The 18769-nt window shown below is 38.3% G+C and overlaps 1 protein-coding gene across 1 annotated transcript in view; it reads left to right on the top strand.

Annotated features, from left to right (window-relative positions):
• The first annotated feature begins 8330 nt into the window (after positions 1-8330).
• ASXL3 (ASXL transcriptional regulator 3) overlaps positions 8331-18769 on the top strand; it is a 182794-nt gene continuing 172355 nt past the window's right edge. The window contains exon 1 of the mRNA XM_044243202.1: positions 8331-8383. The gene's annotated coding sequence lies outside the window, so the exon portion shown is untranslated. The remainder of the gene's footprint in view (positions 8384-18769) is intronic.

Here is an 18769-nt window from a genome sequence, read left to right as displayed (position 1 = left end):
ATAAGAAAAATCATAGACTGGAAGAAAAATATCTGTAAATCACGTAGTTGGTAAAGGACTCATGTGATGAATACATGAAGAACTCTTAAAACTAAACTCAGAGAGAGTCAATCATCATATGGTTTCACTTATTTGTGGAGCATAACAAATAGCATGGAGGACAAGGGGCGTTAGAGAGGAGTAGGGAATTTGGGTAAATTGGAAGGGGAGGTGAACCATGAGAGACTATGGACTCTGAAAAACAATCTGAGGGGTTTGAAGTGGCGGGGGGGGGGTGGGAGGTTGGGGTACCAGGTGGTGGGTATTATAGAGGGCACGGCTTGCATGGAGCACTGGGTGTGGTGAAAAAAATAATGAATACTGTTTTTCTGAAAATAAATAAATTGAAAAAAAAAAAAAAAAAAACTAAACTCAGTAATAACATAAGTGACAATAAAAAATGGGGAACATATTTGAATGTGTGTCAAACAATATAATGCCACTTTGGAAAGCAGTTTGACAGTTTCTTAAAAATGTAAACCTATTTAAAATAAGATACAGCAATTTAAAAGCTTATCTACTTAAGATACAGTAATCCCATTGTTGGTGTTTATAAAGAAAAATGAAAATTTATGTACACACATAAAGATGTGTATACAAATATTCATAGGAGTATTATTTATAATAGTCAAAAATGGAAACTTTGCAGATGTCCTTTCACTGGTGAATGGATATGTTGTATATTCATGCAGTGGAATACTATGTAGAAATAAAAGGAAACAAAATATGATACGTGCAACAAAATGAACACATGTAAAGTAGATTATGCTAGGTGAAAGAAGCCAGACATAAAAGACTACACATTGTGTGATTATATGTCCTGGAGGTAGGAGCAGAGTTTGAGTTCGTCCGGGCATGAGGGCACCTTTTGAGGGTGATCAAAAGTTTCTAAAATTAAGACTCTGGATGAATAAACATATATATTTACAAAAATAAAAATATCAATCTGTATAATTATATTTGAATATATTTGTGGTGTATAAATTATACCTCAATAAAATTGATAAAACTTTAACAAAATAGAATTCAGAAAAACAGTAGAGTGAATTAATAGCTTTGCTTATATTACAGAAAGCAAGGAAAAGAAATAAAATGCATTAAATCAGAAAAGCAGTGTAACTTCTATTATTTGTAAGCAACATAATTATAGACATAGAAAATTTCCTTGAATTTATGGTAACACCAGTAAGTAAATTTAGCAATGTGACAGTATGTGAGGCCAATATTTAAAAACCAGTTTTATTTCTATATATCATCAACAAAAAACCCTTAAATAAAATTAAAATACTATTTCCAAAAGTATAGAAAATATAAAAAACTTGGGAAAGAAAATAGAAGAATATTTGAAGTTGTAGTAGGCAAAGATTGCTTTGACAACATTCAAAAGCCCTAATCATAAAAGAAAAATCAGGAATTGGACTTCATTAAATACCAGACCCATTACAAAAATGCATAGACAAGCTACAGTGAGTGGAAAATATTAACAGTCCATTCACAGGCCAAACTCATCTATGGTGATTGAAGTCAGAAAGTGGTTATTTCTCTGAGGTATGGGGAATGATTGGAAATAGCATAAGGAAACACTCTGGAGGTAATGAAAATGTTCTGCATTTGCTGTGAATGATAGTTCCTGAGGTGTATACAATTATCAAAAGTCATTGAACAAAACACTTAAGAACTATGCATTTTATTATAAGTTTATTATACCTCAAGTAAAAAAAAAAAAGAAGAAGAAGAAGAAGAAGAACAGGAATAAAAAGACTAAAAAAAAAAAAAAAATTACCAGAGCCAAAACATTATTCCTTGTCTGCTTAAAAAACTCAGCAATGAACCCACAAATAGAAGGAAGGAAGAAATTGGTTTTATGAAGTGGGAATTAAGTAAATGAGTATGGGTTAGGCAGAAGAGTTGTGATCTAGACATTTTGGATCTTTACTACAGAGCTAATCACCTCTTGGTCTAAAAAGAAAGAGAGTCTCCAGAGAAAAGAATTTTCTGCTAAAAAATGCGCATTGATCAAAGTTCTTACCAGCAACTCAACCCAGATATTGTTCAAATGCATGATTCATTATTTTGACATCTAAATGTCATAACTATCTTTGATCCTTTTCCTTGGGGATAACTTGCTAAATGTGATAGAGTGGTAGAAAGTCAGGGGGAGTGGGTGAACAAGAATCTCTTTTTCTGGATCTCTCTATTCTCACACAAAAGGCAAATATGTTTAGCTCCACCCCCACCCAGGCCTTACTGGGACAATGAAAATCCTGGACAGATTTCAGACACTGCAGGGTCATTGTTGTCTCTTCTGAAATACCTTCCTGCTGCCTTTCCTCACTGCTAGGTGACACTCTGAGGTGAATGTGGCAATTTCTGCACACACACCCCCAACTTCTTGTCTCTCATCACATAAACCAGTAGACAATCGGATGGTATTTCCTTAGCTACAATGGACTCCTAAGAGATCTTCCAGTTATTCCTGCTATTTAGCTAATCAATCATGTCACCCCATGGTTACTGGAAGTGTGTTGGCTAAGATGACCAGCCATGTCCTCTGCAATAAAACTCAACAGGAAAGCAATAAGAATTCTTCAGTTACAAAAGGAGCCCTATCTCCTCACCACTTCAATCCGTCGTTGTAAAAGTTGTAGAATGGCCTTCTATCTTCCTTTGATTTTTTGGTGCTAGGCACGAAACGAAGAGGAAGTTCCACTCCTAGATTAATACCTACAGTGTATACTTTATAAATCTTACGGTACAACTTACGATAGCAGGTCGGTGAAAAATTACTGGAACAAATTCCTTGTGAGTGATTCCTCCCAAGCCCTTTTTTGGGGGGTCTTAACCACAAACATTACCCTTGGGTAAACATGGAAACTGAGGCAACCAGAGTATCAGTCAGTTAGCATGGCCAAGATTTCTTTTGAATTACAGAGCCTGAGACAACAGTTGTCATCAGAATTCTAGTCTTTTCCTTTATGAACTAAGAACATTCTTTCCACACAAAGATGAATTTAGCAGCATGTAATTTTCCTTCTTATCTACTAAATGTGGGATTGAATTAGAGTTTACCTAGAGAGATCTAATTTGTAGTTTTGAAAATAAGCAAAAAGCTGTTAGACCGTAATGTTGATATTCTGATCACGTTACATATGCATAAGAAGATAGTATCAAGCAAAGCTTTATTTACATTTCCTAAGTGTTTTTTCATTTTGTATAAACTAATGAGTGGTGCTGTTAGGGAATATGTGTATCCCTCTTTGTGTAATGGATTAAGCGTGAGTCCTGTTAAACACTAGGCCATAAATCAGGCTGTGTTCTCTATGCCTAATTAAGGGTTTAAAGGGGGAAAGGTAAATTCTTGAATGAAGGGCTCTACTCAGAAGCAGAGTGTGTTATTTCACAAAGGAAGTAGATAAAGCAGAAAAAACAAGAACAATTTAAGAAAATAAAAAGGAGGGAAACTATGAAAGTATTTTAGCTGCTTTATGCTGTTTCTCCTCAGCTTTGAGAATGCCTAAGTGTCCAGATATAATGTGAAAATTATTATTTTTTAATTAGTGCACTGAAATGTAGTAATAATACAGATTGACTGGAGAATTAAAAATGAGCGTCAGAGTAGCTCTAATCAACTAAAAGAGAAAATTATATGCATTGACAATGCAAATAAAATCAGCTACAGAAAAGTTTTGAAGAAAATTCACAAGTGTTTTTTTTTTCTTTTTAGCTACACATATTGCAGTGCACTAAAACCTCAGCATATTAAAACTGTTATAGATTTGGAGTAAAAACCAAAATAATCACAGTTAATCCACTCATTTCCTAGTGGAAGAATTGTCATGAGTTTTGTTAAAATTAGTTTCAGATAATAGTATTAAAACACTTTTGTATGTTCCTGAAGTTAGGCTAATGTTTATATTCATAGTATAAACTGACTTTAAATGAATATATTGAGTGACTTGAAAAGTGCATTACATAGCATATATAGGATTAGAGTAAGGGAGACAAGGTCATAATTCATTAGCCCTTAGGAGCTCCACTCAGTAATATCTGACTATACATAATTAATAATGCTGATATTTGGCTTTATTTCACCTTGCTTTGTATTATTCCTGAACTGCACAGTGAAATATAGGAGAGAGATCGAAAAAGAAAACATTTTACTGTTAGGAGAAAAAGAAATAGATCTTGATTAGGCTTTTATTTACAATAAAAGGGACCAATTTACCAAATTTCCAATCAATTATTTGTTATTCAGTAAATATTTATTGGGGCCTAAATAATGACAAGTAATTTGCTTTGTGGTAGAAATTCAGTGAATTGGGTAGGGGGCAAAGCAGACAAGGTGACCCCCTTTATGGAATTTCCAGACAAGTGAGATCCTAATGGGTCATGGACAAAAGATGTTCAGGGAAAATAAGATTGCTCTTATTTGTTCTTATCTGTAGAATTCAGAGTCTCAGCTTATACAGAATGAAAATATTTCAGAAATAAAACTCATGTTACATGGTCCTCAAGACCACTGAAGAAGACTTCTTCCATCTTCCTGGCAACTTGCCTCCTTCTCTCCTCTCAACTTTTATTATTCCTTCCCCACCCCACATTCTGCTCTGTGTTTCGGCTGCTGGCAGGCACATGTGGGGGAAGGGTGGAAGAGATTTGCATTAATTCTAGACTTCCACATGCCACGGATATGCGGGAAGGCAGGAAAGCATCCCCTGTCCTGTAACTGGAACACCTAAACTTGCATATATTTGATCAACCTCTGATTGGTATTTCTGTCCCCAAATTCTTAAGTCTCTCTTCTCATAGTATCGGAGCCTCATACCAATGTTAACCCTTGTCCAGCACAGCATCACCTCTATTTCGTGTTATATAAATTGATATTTATGTTACCATTTGGGTTTGGTTTGTATTGAGTGTTTATCAGTTGTTGAACGTCTTGTAAAATAAAATGAAATAACATTCCTGGAGATGAAAAGGAAAGGTCTGCTGGAATTGACAAAGGCACACATGTGCAACAGCAGTTTGAATTGTTGAATTTTGAACTTAGAAGTAGGAATGGCAATAAAAAAGAGCAGGGTAAGTCAGAGAAGGTGCTGTTACATGCCAAATGAACTTGGGAGTTACCCCTATTCTGTGTAATTGGATGGGGATCTTGGAAAGGAAGAATTTATAGGGCAGTTCTAACTGGAACCTCTGCTCTTTGAGTTATTCCTCCTCATTTAAAGGAAAGATTCTTGAAATACAAGTGATCTCATATGTAATTTAAATGAATGCCAACAGCACTTGGTAGATGTCATCTATCCATTTGAGTATTTTTCTAATTCTAAATTGTCCTGACTTCCACTGCACTTTATTTGGAAAAGCGTCTCTCCATTCTTACAAATTAGAATGTTCAAATCCTTCCCATCCTTCAAATCTCATTTTAAAGGACAGCTCTTTTCTAAAGCCTTCTTTAGCCTTCACAGTAGAGAGTTCTTTTTTTTTATATATATATTAGTTTTCACATACATAATTTTACTTGTAGATTTGGGACATTCATTATTTTCTGCCTCTATTAAAAAGATACTCATATCACTTACAAAACTATTAAAGAACTATCACTGATTCATATTTTCCTTCCTTCCACTACCTTTATTGAGTCCTAAGGAAAAGAATGGCTGAGCATACATAGGTGAGTGTGGAAGGGAAGAGTGCAACAGCAGCAACAGCTTCCCTGCAGTGGTGGCCTACTTCTGTTCTGGTGCTCTGTGAAATATGTTATTTTGGCATAAAACACAAGTCTTTAACTAGACTTACCTATTACGGACTATTTATATTCAAATATCCAAAAGTAGAGGTAGAATCTAAGAGGCTTCAGAATATTGATTATTTATACTCGGCTCACTATCAAAGAGCCGGTACCTAAATAACTGCGTTTAGTTTTAGGTTTTCTTTTTGTCTTTAATGTACAATCAGTTTACATCCACTTAAGCCGGATGATATATTTTCTCTTCTGTAATAACCAGAATTGCTTATTAAAGAATAATAAGTTACAGCTAAGCAACTGAATAAGTATGTTTTCCTTTCTCTGGCTCTAAAACTTATTAAGCACCATTTCACAAAAAAAAAAATTATATGTTGTGGTCTGATTGCTTAAAAATAGGTATTTCTGAATAGAAGAGAAAACATTAGAATGAGAATACTTTGAAATAAATCAATTGCTTTAGTTATAAAGAGAGTTGTCAAAAATAAAAGCAGATGTGAACGTGATTCAAATTTAATATATTTGAAATATAAAATAAAAATGTAATACACCTGGATAGAGTTATGCAAATTGCATGGGTAAATTTTTTCCCCTAGGGATAACTTCAGCGTGTTCTCTAAATCTATTAAAAAAAGAAAGTAGGAAACTGGACATAATTTTTAAACGTTTCCTTAAACTGATGCATAGCTTTTTCTTATTATATTGAATTAATAAAGTAAATATTTTTAAAGAATTGACATAATCAGCTCTTTATGGCTGTGAACTGCCTTTACTTAATTTTAGGTAATCAAACATTTTTATTACTTCAGTCATTTGACACTATTCTCAAAGGAATCACCTTACTAGTATTGTTCTCATTCTTAGGCATATGTCTTTCCATTAGATGTAAATGTTCATTTCTAGTTAGGGAAAAAAAAAAAAAATATATATATATAATTTATTTTAGTATTGTATTTTAGGATAATAGAAACAACATGGGGATAGGGTCAGAACACTTGGGTTGGGTTCCTAAAACTGATTTAGCAAGAGACCTCGCATGCAATGTAATGTTTTTAAGTCTCATTTCCTCATTTGTGCAGTAGACATAAAAATCTGTTTGCGTGTCTTGTTTTGAAAGGGTCAAATGAGATAATGTATATGAAAAAACTCCCAAGTACTATTTACATACCATTATTATTACATTTAGGAAGTAACCTTACATAAATAATCCAGTAGGAGTGCCCTTTTTGTTTTTTAGATACTCAAATACACACATAATTAATGTGTAGGTCATAAAGCCACTTCTTTCTTTGCTTAACAATAACTTTCTTGACCTAAACAATTTACCAGCGATCTAAGAAGTTGGAAAGGTTACAATAAACTTTCAAGTCTTAACATATCATTTTGTAGTTCGCTAACAAGGTTAACAATCCAACTTTCCATGCATGCCAAACCTGGCAATTATAAATAATTTAAAAATACCAAGTGTTAACTGTGCAGTTGTTTACAGATGCGTCACGTTTTACGCTACGGAATGATGACCCTACGATGTTGAAAAATAATTAAAGCTAAGGCACAGCGTGACACTGATCCGCGCCACGGCCACCAATCTTCGGTCTTGCATTGTTTAAGATGATGTAGGTGGCTCAACGTTGGGTCAAGTTGCACGTTCAGTATTAGTTCTGTGAGAAGTTGGTTTTGTACACTTTCAGCAAAGCTCTGGGAATCCGCCCAGCCAAGCAGAAAAGGGTTAAAGGAGTCCAGCAGAGGGAGAGGGAAGTAGTGCTGAGTGAGTGTGTGTGTGTGTGTGTGTGTGTGTGTGAGAGAGAGAGAGAGAGAGAGAGCGCGAGAGAGGCAGAGGGAGTGTGTGTACGAGAGTGTGAGCGCACAGGACAGAAGCATCGAGTTGCAGAGTGGACTCGTACACAAGTTCCAAAGGCCACAGTGTCCGCAGTTTTCGGCCCTAGCGAGCCCGGGGGGCACGGCCTGCACCCAGCGGGCAGCGTCCCGTGGGTTTGGGGGGCTGGGTGGGAGGGAGAGGGGTCTCGCGAGGGTTTCGGGGCGTGGCTGGAGTGGGGGGCGCGCGGCGAGTGTGCGCGGGTGTGCGCGCGCGAGAGAGTGAGTGTGAGCGCGGCGAGTGTGCGGCCGCGTCGCCATTCCCCGTGACGTCAGAGTGTATTGTTGTGAGCGGGGCCGAGCGAGCATCCCCGGAGCTGTCACCGCGGCGGCCGCGGCGGCGGCGCAGCGCGAGCCCCGCACGAGCGAGCCCGGCCGGCGCCGCCCCCGCCCCTGTCCCCGGCCCCGCCGCCGCCGCCGCCCCAGCCCCCGCCCCCGGCCCGCCCGCCGCGCGCCGCCACCGCCGCCCGCGCGCCCCCACCCACCCCACCCCACCCCCTCGCTCCATCCCTCCCACCCGCCGCCGCCGCCGCCGCCGCCGCCCGCGCGCCTCCCCCCGCGGAGCGAGTGCGGGTCACCGGGTCACTGGGTCATTGTCTCCGCGCCCGAACCCCGAGCACCCCGTGGAATCCCCCACGTCATCATCAGAACCATCAATGAGATGCAAACATGAAAGACAAGAGGAAGAAGAAGGACCGCACCTGGGCCGAGGCTGCCCGCCTGGTACGTACCGCCCCCCGCCCGCCGCCCGCGCGTCCCGCCGGCCCCGCCGCTCGCCCCGCGCCGGCCCGCGGCGGCGGAGACGGCCACTTCCAGCCCCAGCCGCCGCCCGCTCGCCGGGCTCCTGCTCTTTGTTATTCTGCGGGAGTGGGCTCGCCCAGGGGCCCCTGTGTGTGTGCGTGCGCGCGCGGAGGGGCGCAGCGATTATCTCGGGGAGCCCCGCGCCCGCCGCGCCCGGGACCGCCCGGGACACTTCTCCCGGTACTTCGCTGTCGGGGCTCGGCTGTGCCTTCGCCACGAGTGAATCTCAGAGCGCTCGGCCCCGCTCGACTTCCCTCTCTGCCGCTCCGGAGACCTTTGTGTGGCAATTACCACTCCCTCCCGGCCCCTCCACCTCCCGGAATTTCATCAATAACTCTCTGTGCACGGTCTGTGTGTCCGTTCGGCGTTTGTGAGTTCATACATTTTACACGTGCATGCACGGTGTGTGTCCGACACGGACTTGTGGGGCGTGTGCATGTGGGCTAGGTCGTGCGTGTCTGTGTGCCGTGTCGTGTGCATTATGTATGCACACCGATACGTGCATGTTTCGTGTGGATCAAGTTCGTTTGTGTTTTGTAGGTATTGTGTTCTGCTCGATGTTTGTGTGTACATTCTGTGCACGTGTGTGCAATTTTTGAGTGTGTGTGTCGGGGCGTGTGTGTGTTTGGTGAAGTTGGGTCAGTGTCATTTGTAGTGGGAGGTTATTAAGAGTGTACAGCTAGGTGTGTTTTAATGCTGGCTTCCTGGGCGGTGTTATTCGGCTGCTTTTCTTTAACCTTTCGGAGCTTACGTTTTAATCATCGAAAGAATGTCTCTATAGAAATGCTGGTTGGCAAAGGGGCGTCGGCGTTTTTGGTTTGATGCATGTGTATGTGTGGGTTTTCTTCTTCTTCTTCTTCTTCTTTTTCTTCTTTTAAAGGACAGCTGTAAACGGATTTTTTAAAAAGGATATTTCTGTACAGTGTGCCTCACGGGAATGCAAGGCATTACATTTGAAGCTCAGCCTTTCAGGGTTTCGGCTGCATAAATTAAATATTTATTTAGCAACTTACTGTCTTTTATAATTGGCCAAAAGAAAGCAAACTGCATGCAGTAGAGGGCGGGGTGCAGGGTGGAAGACCACAGAACATGTTATTGGGTTGACTTTGTAAAGATTGTTTTATTATAACTGTTTTTTTTCTTCTTCTTCTTAAAAGCTTTTGAGTAACTACATCATGCTCAAGGAGAACATTTGTCAAAAGTGATTATCTGAGTTTGGTTGAAGGGCCTTGCTGGTGTGTTTCTGGATTGGAGCAAAGGGTTTTAAATAATTGACCCTATTGCCCTATGAAGGAGTGACAAAAGTCCCTTTTAATTGCGGTTTAATTATTGGAAGCTGAAGTGGCTAGGCCCCTTTACTTCATCTCTTAATTTGTAGTAGTGTATATTATGATTTCTCCTCTTATCTGTGATTGTGTTAATTGCTAAATCACTCACTGTCTGTGGATGAATGGGCAGGTGATAGTCATTCTCTAATGAACTGCATCTGGGAGAGGAAACTTATCTGTGAGGAATATGTGAAAAGTAAGCAGTAAGTGTAAAGTAGATGCCAGGTTGATGTTATCACTGAATTTTGCTAGAGCATAGTACATTACTTATTGTTTGCTTAGCCATTAATTCAGAATTGTGTGGGGGTGTGCAAAGCTTCTAAAAATGCATTATTCAGGTTCCTTGGAGTGGCAATCAAGTGTTATAAAGCTTCAGTGTATGTGTTTTAAACAAGTGAGTGAGTTGACTTATAAATATTTTAAAATAATGATTCATGAGTTACCTGTATCTGCCTACAGAGAATTATTTAACAAATAATATTATTCTGATGGATTTAAAGCTAACCATTTGTATTCAACTAGTATTTGTTACTATTCTTGAAAATACTGTGCTCTCTTTGATCTAATTATAATGGATCTGTATTGATAAATCCTGAAATAGATTTCTGAATCACAGCTTTTTGTTAAAAGTTGCCTTTTTCTCTTACAAAGTTCATTGATGGGAAAAGACACACTAGGAGTCATCAACACAAAAGAATTAATGATAGACCAGATGTCTCTATTTTAACCAGACATATTGAACTAGTAGTTATGGTAATTTTTCAATTTGGTTCAAGTTATTTTTCCCCCGGTAGTTGTACAAATGTGTATGTATTCAAAATGTGACAGTTGAAACAAAATACTGAGCAAAATAACAAGTAATTATACTGGAAATATCTTTCTCAGAAATTTGTGATTTGTAATTGAGACATGATCTTTCTTAAATTACTATGTGAATAAAAAAGAATCCATTTGAGTAATATTGATTTTTTCATGTTTTCTTTATGATTACATGAATACATATAGACTTAAACTCTCTTACAAACTTGCATGAAAAAATTTTTACTTTTATAACTGTATTAATTTACACTCAATTAATAAGGAATGCTGTTTTGGGGGGCATTTCTGTGCTATAATACTATCATTACATATTTCACACTGTCCCTGATGATCTCGCTGTGGTTGTTGCTGTTAAGGACTTTTAGCCTTTTCTCCATCAAATGTTAAACTAAATGTCTGATTTTAAAAGTAAAGACTATGGATGGACAGAAAATATGCATGTGGTTCTTGCTATATATGAACTAAAGAGAGTATCCAAATTAATATTAAGAATAACCTTCCCATCAGACCATGTATACTATATATCTCCTCCTGGAGCATGTGTGTGAGCGAGATTATCTTGGAAGAGAGGGTATCAGGGGAGAGGAAATGCAAAATACATTTTTTGAACTGTGACCAAAAGCTTCTGTTTCCATGTAGCTTTGCATTCATTTTTAAGAAAAACATAGATGGAAGAACAGTTCTTTGTAGAGTAAGAACTTCCAGTCGACAACAGAATTTGTGCTTGCTTTCTTTGTGAGAAAAGTATATGGTCTGCAAATCTACAAACTCTGAGTGCCAACTCTAGGGATTTTGCTTTAGATAGAGATGCAGCTCTCAAGCCCTACCATTTTCTCGTAGAAGTATGTCATGTTTGTATGTGGTGAGCTTGCTTAGCTTAGGCAAGAAGGAACGGTAGTATGATTTTTCTGTATTTTCAGGAATGTTGTGATTATTAACAGGCTGCCATTTTAAAACAGTAAGATCACATCTTTTTTTTTTTTCTTCCTCTCCCTCTCTCTCTCTTTTCTTGTCTTTTTGCCCTGCATCAGTTGGAGAAATTTCAGCCTTCAGCCTCCTCCACTCCCCCTCAGCCTTCTGCAGTTGTGGTTGTCACTTTGCGCATTGCCATTTAATATGGAGGCTTCTCCTAAACCAGATGCATTTTCATCTGTTTTATCTGCTCTTCTAAGGTTATAGAGTCTCAGAGGATCCCACAATCACATGGAAGTGTCTTCTGTCTTAATATTTGTAGAGCACAATAAGAATAAAAATCAAAACCATAACTCATGTCGAGCTGGGGCTTTGACTTTAATCCTTTTGACTTTTATCTGAAGTCTTCACTCTGTTACTATAAATACAGTTTAAACCATTGTGAAAGGATCTTCATGCTTCTTTGTTGAAAAAAAATGGGGATTTGACAGGACTTTGTTTTACTGCACTAAGGGGTTTCTTTGTTACTGGCTTAACACAAAACATACTGTTATTTATATATTTATTCTAGGTTAATTCTTTTTTTTTCCTAACATGCAAAAATGTTGTTGCTTTGAGGAGTGCTTTTTGATAGTTCCATCACTTTGTTCTATAGGGAATGCTGCTGGTAAGATAATGATTCAGTGTATTAATTTGTTCCCTGAGTTTCTTCTGTTTGTTTCATTCCTTACAATCTTTGTTTAGTCTCACTGGCACCTGAAAATAAATCTTAACAATCTTCAATAGCTTTGTGCTTGGTAACATGGCTGATTTATTTGCTTGTAGTTTAGGTACATTCACAAAGGTAATGACTATTAGTAGGGTTTTTGTGGGGGATTTTTTGTTTTTGTTTTTTTGTTTTTGTTTTTTTGGTAGTTCAAGGTGACCTTTGGGGAAAATTTTTTTAAATGACAAATTTGCCTCATTGTTGGGAGAAAACATATATATATATATATATAGCGAGAGTTACTGAAGGTTTTAGTAAATTGAAATTCTATAAATCATATTCTATTAAAAATTAAGTGGGGTTTTATGAATTAAAAGGAAATCTGTGTGAATCTTTTGCATGGAGAAGATTCTTTTGCATAATGCATTATATGCTGAATAAACTCTTAGGGTTCCTATGAAATAAAGCCGGATGGTATTGGTAGATGTTAAAATAGAATACAATTCATAATTGTTAATTTACTGGTTGCCGTGTCTTTTGTGTTTGTATTTTAGAAATATATACAGCTTTTCAGGAACAGTGAACATGGGGATGGAGGGGGGAGCACTCGTAACTGCTTTTGGCATTTTCTCAGTGGGCTTGGATTTCAGGTTATGAGCAGGCCTTGATAGTTGAGAACATTTTGACTCGTGATTTGGGGTAAGCCCCAAAAGAGCACATGAGCATAATTGTGACAGTGCTTATTGGCGTAGGAGCCCGGCTAACTAACGCATATGGCAAGTGTTTTTTATTTTCAATCGCTTACATTTCAAGTGGTTTGATTCAGCTCTTTTCTGTGATCTACACGTAACATCATCTTTATGTCTGTATCTCATCATCTCTTCTTTCAGATGGGGAACCTAAATTTTCATTGCAATTTGAAAGATGGGAAAGAGTTTAGCAATCCCTCTGCCTCTTTTGAGTCTCAAGTTAGGAAAAACGTGTTCGAAATAAATGCGAAATGTGAACTTAGGCCTAGTGTTTAGGTTGTTAATTTTTTATTTCCAGCTGACATGAAAGGGAATTTTAAGAGTTGATCCTTTCTTAAGTTTTTCCCTCCTTTGAGAAAGTCTTTGGTTGCAGAAGATTCCTTGGCTGTCAGAAATGGACCCTTGGCGTGCTCTAGCTTTTAGACTTGTAGAGCTGTACCTGTAAAGGAATTTCACCACCGAGAAGTGAACTTATAAAGTAATGAAATTTATTATTTAAGAATATAGTTTCAACCTTCACTGAAATGCACTGGAAATGTGAAGTATGGCCCCTAACCATTTTGAGGGCTCCTACACATACAGCTCAAATGCTGGGGAAGACACAAAGATACATCCTCAAGGAGTGTTGAGTTCAGTAGAGGAGACGAGGAAAGCTGGCGGAAGACTGAGCAGACACCATCTGCAGGTGTCCCGGGAATGATCAAGCAGGTGCTAGTTCATGGATTCCCAGAAGGGAGAAGCTGTGTGGTATGTGGAGATCACAGAAGGCTTAATGGATTAGGTGAAACTTGGTTTGTCCTTGAAATATGAGTAAGATTGAACTGGTGATGAGAGGGGAACATTCTAAGAAGAGAGCCCTGCATGAGCAAAGGTGTCATGTCAGGCATGAGGATGGGTTCAGGAGGCCATGAGTGGACAAGTCCAGAAATACCCAAAGACTTGAGGGGGTTGGCCTAGCAATAAAGTTGAAAATTACATTGTGAGCAGATTAGGGAGCGATTTGCAAGTTATTTCAAGAAAGTTGGGCCTTGTAAATTGTAGTGTGGGGCTGGTGGGATGGATGGTAATAGAAATAGGGTTTCTTTAAAAACACACAAAACAAAATGACTATCTCTCATAGAGAGAGGAGACATCAGTGCTCTGGGGATGTCTCTGAATGCTTCCATTATTGGGTAATAGAGTCCAAAAACAAAATTGATGTTAGAAACATTTTAAAGGATGCAGCTTTATTCTGTCCCATAGCCTTTGCCAAATAAAGTAAAGTTAACATCAGTGAGTAATATACATTACATTTGTGGAAAACATACACGGGGCACTTTGTTACCTAAAATACTCTCTTGAGATCAGTAGGTAGCTAGGGTTATTTCAGGAACTCAGTCGCCAAATGTGCGGTTGAATGATATGCCCAGTATCATCACCCTGTCTGTAAGGAGCAAAACGGGCACAGGATTTTTTTTAAAAAAATCTGTGTCGTGTCTTTCTAATTTTAATGAACACAGGCATTTAACCTGATGTGAATATAACTGATTTGTTACATGGGGGCATAGGGAGGATCCAAGCCTACAGTAGACTTATGTCCTGCTTTTCAGATGGCCTGCTTTTCATTTCTCTCTTTTTCATCAAAAGTCTGCACAAAATTATTATGATTATTAATTTATAACTTAAGCCCCCCACCCCCACCTCTCCTGCAAGGCTCATCAGTAGCAGGTCCTGGCTCCTTCCTGATAGGGCCCGGAGGAGGGGCATCAGTGTGGAACCACTTTCAGCTACTTGCCGGCCACTCAGTGGCTTGATTGTTCTGCTTTTGTCCCTGCACAGTTGGTAGCTGTGGAAATCTAGCCGGGATTGAAACTTTCCCTGAAGAGCCCTTGGGGAACAAATAGAAACATTATATGATTAGCCACATTGTTTTCATTATTAAACAAATCTACATAAAAGGGTAGCAATTAACAGCTTTATCAGCCTGAACTTAGGCACCTACCTCTCTGCTCCCCTCAATATTCCCACTTGAAGTGGGAACAATTAACTGTTGCTGGTTTTAATGTCAGCAACTGACAACATTAAATTGGGAATAGGCACTTCTCCTGGTTGATTGACATATAGCCCTCTGACACATTCTTATGTGTTTTAAGGCAAACTCATGCCCTGGGGTTAGAGCCAAAGGGCTTGTCAGAACATTGGCTTTAATAGCTGAAATGTATAACCTAAATGACATCCAAGACCTTAGCCTTTGGTGGAACTTTTAGAATCTGAGGAATCCTCTAACGCATTGCAATCTACACTTAGTGGACACACTTAGAAAATTTTTTTTTTCCTAAGTATATATATGTATCATTTATTTTACAATAGTTGTTTACCATGGACTTATTTGGCATATATTTAGCATAAATTAGTCCATGAAAAACTACATAATGATGTTTAAAATAATTCCACAATTGCTATTTTTTTGGCAAGTGTTGTGTTCTTCAGTTATGCAGTTGTTGATTTCCAAATATATTATTTATGACTTAAAGGGGGGGAATAGGATGGACCCTCTTCACCTTATTCAGAAGACAGATGGCATTTCTGAGATTTCATTAACTATAAGGTATTAGAACCCATTTTAAAAATTTCGTGGAGTTAGAAATTGAGGTAGGATCTTTGGGCTTCTTTTCCAGATCAGTTATAGAGAAAACATGATATAATGAAGATGCTGGTTATTCTTAGTTTTTTTTTTAAATTTTTAATGTCAGAAATAAGTGACTGTATATATAGTTTGTACATATATCTGAACCTTGTTGACTGAAGAAGTGAGTTGCTGTTTGGACCATCAGGATTCTGTATGATGCTCTTTTAGTGATCTGAGACTCTGTTTTGGTGTGGAGGAAGGGGTCCCCACACATAGAACAGGCAACACCAGTGGTATCCAAGTATTCAACTCAGTTCTGCCACTATCTACCCAGAGATGACATCAGATTCAACAGGTTAAGGCTTTAGTTCTACAGCAGTCACCCTCCACCCCCTTCAGAAGCCAATGGCAAGTCCAGGTGGTTATTACTTATGCTTCTGATTGACCTACCAGTTATAGCCTGGAAGTTCCAGGGACATCTCCATGCACTTAAGAGGACAGTTGCAAGTCCAAGTTTTCACCTGTATTTCTGACTATCTGTAAATCAGAGCTTCCGAAGACTTCTTCCTCAGGCTTAATTAATTTGCTACACAGGTCACAGAACTCTGAGAAACATACTGCTTGTACTTTTAGTGATTACTAGTGATTACTCGATCACTTGTTTATTATAAAAGATATGACTCAGGAACAGCCAGAGGGAAAAAAATGCATAGGGCAAGACATGACGTTAGGGCATGAAGCTTCCATGCCTCTCCAGGTGAGCCATTCTCTCAAAGTCTCCACGTGTTCACCAACCCAGAATTGATCTGTCCCTTTGGGTTTTCATGGAGGCTTCATTACATAGTCATGATTGATCAAATCATTGGCCATTATCCAGCTCCTCTTCCACCCGCAAGGTCAGGAAGTAGGAATGAAAGTTCAAACCTAATCACATGGTTGGCTCCTTGTCAACCAGCCCCCATCCTTAGGTACTTTCCAGAAGTCATCTTATTAACATAATGAAAGACACTCTTAATCTTCTCAACACTTAGGAAATTCCAAGGGTTTGGGAGCTCTCTGCCAGAAAAAGGACAAAGAGCGACTACATATCATTATAATTTACAGCATCACCCCCTCCATTCTCCCTTCCCCCCACCATGCACACACAACAGATACTCTCTTATCTCCTTCCTTTAAAATATTGTCTTCAAATTCTTGCAACCAAAAGTTGTCTTTCCTAAATCCTTTCTGTTTAATTTCTTGTCTCTTTTAAAACAAGCCAAGAAATTAAATTAAAACATTTTGCATCAAACTTTTCTGATATTCTTCTTGTTCCCTTTCCATCACTATCCTTGCTTTTTCCTGCTTGATTGAGGGTCTCCTCCTCTTGGTTTCTCCTTTAGTGTCCGTGTATCTTAGAATGCTGCCTATCCCTTCCATTTTATTCTCATTTTCCTCCTGTCCCTTGACCTTCCCACCTGCCTCAGTGGCTGTTCTCTCATGATAAAGACTCTAGCCTTGATATTTTCCCTAAATTTCAGACTTATATGAATAATTCCTTTTGTATCTTTATGTACCACGAGTATTTCAAATGAAATTTATCCAGTTCTGTCAAACATTTATTGGATATCTCCCATAAAAGTGTTGTACATTGGGTACAAAAAGAGAAATGTGATAATATTCTTGTCTGTGTGGGTTTACTTATCCATGTGTACCTAAACACTGGTATCTGAGGAGAGTGGTAAATTCCATCTTAAATATAGCTCACATTCAGCTCCTCCTCTTTTGATTAACTGTATTTTGTATAGTCCCAACCTTTCAACTAATTTTGCCTTTAATCTCTTTTTAAAAATCTTACAGAAGCTGTGTTTCTCTTTCTAGAGTAGATCTGATCTTACTGAAAAAAGTCTTGCAATTATCTTCAAGTTAAAGTCAAACAGGTCATGGGAAACCCTTTTCAATATTGGCAACACGTTTTAAAGGGGTATGTCATGATTGTTTTTCCTAATAATATGGAGAATTTTGCAGTTTTTGTTACATGTCACACCAGTGTCCCATTTTCTACAGCCTTCTACAGATTTATTTTATATTCTTTTGAAACACAGTAAAGATAGTTAAAAATGGGTCGTTACACTTATCAATATTTTACCATCTTCTGTGCTCAAATCTGTTTCTTGTATCATACTCCCCCTTCTTTGTAAATTACTTCCTTTAACAGGTTTTGTTTTGTTTTATTTTGTTTTTAATGAGGGGCTCTGGGTTCATGAACAGTCTTCAAATATCTAAAATGTTTTTATATTGCCCACCCTTAAATCTTTTTTTTATTAAACTTCAATATTTTGCAGTCAAATGCTCTACCACTGAGCTATACCCCCTAAACTTCAATATTTTGAAAGAATTATAAACTCATATGAAGTTCTGAGAATTAAAAAAGAGAACTGTGGGCAAACGACAACATGATCCACCTGTTATCCACACTCTTTCCCTAAGTCCTTCCTATCCTCATAAATTGAATCTGAACACATTCCAGATTGAATGTACAAAAGTGGCCAAGACAGCATCACCCCCTCCATTTATCCCCCAAATATGTAGATTATAATTCAAATAAGAGATATCGTCACAAAGTATCACATCTTTCATTTAAAAAAAAAAAAAAGTGGAGAGACTTGATAGGGAAAAACTGAAAGATCAATGTTGTTCTCACCTTTGAGTGATAATTTAGCTAGTTATAAAAGTTTTAATTGACAATTTTTTACTCTTAATACTTTGGAAATATTTCTTCATTATGTTCTTATATGGGTGGTTGTGACAGTGCGACACTGTGTCTGAGCTGAGTTTATTACTTTTTAAGAGGTAATATGCTTTTGTATTTAAGAGTTGTTACGTGTTCTGTTTACCCTTGAGATTCTGCACTTTTAATACTCTGTCTTAAGTGTTTATGGGTGGATTTGTCTTTATTCTGCTTGGTATCGTGTGTGTGTGTGTGTGTGTATTTTAGAGTATACTTTATTGTTGTCTCCTTTATGTCTTACACTTTTAGTCACATTGCAGTGTAGAACTTTACCTTTGGCATTGTATCCCCACCTGACCATGAATTCTTTGAAATCTTCTAAGAGGTCCCTCAACGTATAGTACTTTAATATATTCAGCTTATGGTTTAGAAATGATTTAAGAGCAATGCAGAAAGGACCCCCCTCATACTGAACA

Source organism: Neovison vison, chromosome 3 (genome assembly GCF_020171115.1).
Source record: "Neovison vison isolate M4711 chromosome 3, ASM_NN_V1, whole genome shotgun sequence".
NCBI classification, from domain to species: Eukaryota; Metazoa; Chordata; class Mammalia; order Carnivora; family Mustelidae; genus Neogale; species Neogale vison.
The sequence above is the reverse complement of the archived record's forward strand: the minus strand, read 5'-3'. Positions and strand labels throughout refer to the sequence as shown.